Below are 1,583 nucleotides of genomic sequence, written 5' to 3' on the forward strand. Positions count from 1 at the left end.
CGATATCTGAGGGAGGTTGAAGACGGAGGTTGGATAGGGAATGTAGTGATGGCAAGAAGGCTTAAATAAATCTCTCAAAAATGAAGGCAATTAATTAATAGACTTCCTAGCAGCCTTGAGCCCTTCTGGCCTCTTTGACTTCTAGGAAGAATCTCTGATGAAAGGAAAAATGATGATTTCCCCTAGTGATGGCACTGACCTCCCCTTTTAACTCCATCTGGGTTACTCTAGAGATATCCCTGCTAGCGACTAGCTAGCCCAAGTATCCCTAACTGCCTGTTACATCCCTCCCCTGCGATCTGATAATTGTTCCTAATTAGGCTAGGAATGCGTATAATATAATAGCCTCCCCATTTAAGATTCCGACTAAAGAAATATAGCAAATATTAGAGAAGCATCTTATTAGAAGCTTCTAAAGATTAACTTTCTCTATTGAGGGCGACTCCCTTTACTATGAGCTTCCCTATCTATTACCATTCCAATCTACTAGAGAAAGTAGAATAGCATACCAAATAACCATTACTTGCAAGTCTTATGCTAATGTAACGTTCCTCCCGACTGATCTTTATAATAGCGGGAGGGATGATATCTGTGTAGGCGGTGTTAATTAGCTCCTCCTACTAGGAAAGAGAAATTAGACCTTCCGGGATATAAGTTGCATAGAACTTGGACTTGGGCATAAATAGCATAAGTTATTTGAAAATACAAGGAAGATTCATTTAGTTAGTATTGATAATTATCTTCTTTGTACCCTTACTGATAGAGATGTTATTATACTTGCTTTGTCCTTTAAGAATAATATTATTATTAAAGTAGCAAAGGACGGCTCTATTAATAAATTGGATAGCAGAAATAGTTGGGGTCCTATAGGATCTAGCAGCTTGATAATGTAGTGGGCTGGGCAATAGATCCTTATTAAGATGTTACTCCTAGTGGATATTCTATGAATGTCTCTCATTGATACATCCAACCCAGTAGGCTAATAAGGACTTAAGCTTCGGATATCCCTCTTAATTTGGGATACTACTGGCAACTTTAAAGGTGGCGATAGCAAGGCCCTAATATCCCTGATCTCTTCTATTAGGAAAGATACTACTCCTCTCCTTATCCCTTCAGAACGTCCAGAGGGCCTAGAAGAAGAGGAAGTTCTGCTAAATATTATTTCTATCTTCTTGATACCCCCAGAGGGTATTATAGGTATAGTCTTAGATGTAGGCTTAGGAGCTATTGGCGATTTCTCTAGGATAGTCGAGCTCAGAGAGATAATACTCCCTTCTATAGTCCCAGGTAGCTTAGGGATCCCCTTCTAAACCTCAAATCCTCTCTCCTTAAATATCTTAATAAGGTTGTCGGCTATAGTAAAGTTGACCTTTTAGTAGTCTGATCTATATATTATTATAGAGCGGAACATCTAACTAAAAGGGACAGCAGGATGAGGGATAATTTGATAGGCATCGGGGAGCTTCTTGAGGTTAAGACTCTTCTAGCTGACTGGAGAGAACCCACTAAAGTTGGTGTAGAAATTTAATATCCTGAGTTTCTAGTTAGTAGTCATAAACCTATACTTATAGTTGTAAAAGAGG

The sequence above is a fragment of the Ilyonectria robusta genome, assembly GCF_021365365.1.
Source record: "Ilyonectria robusta strain PMI_751 chromosome Unknown BGZ61scaffold_100, whole genome shotgun sequence".
In the NCBI taxonomy this organism is placed as follows: Eukaryota; Fungi; Ascomycota; class Sordariomycetes; order Hypocreales; family Nectriaceae; genus Ilyonectria; species Ilyonectria robusta.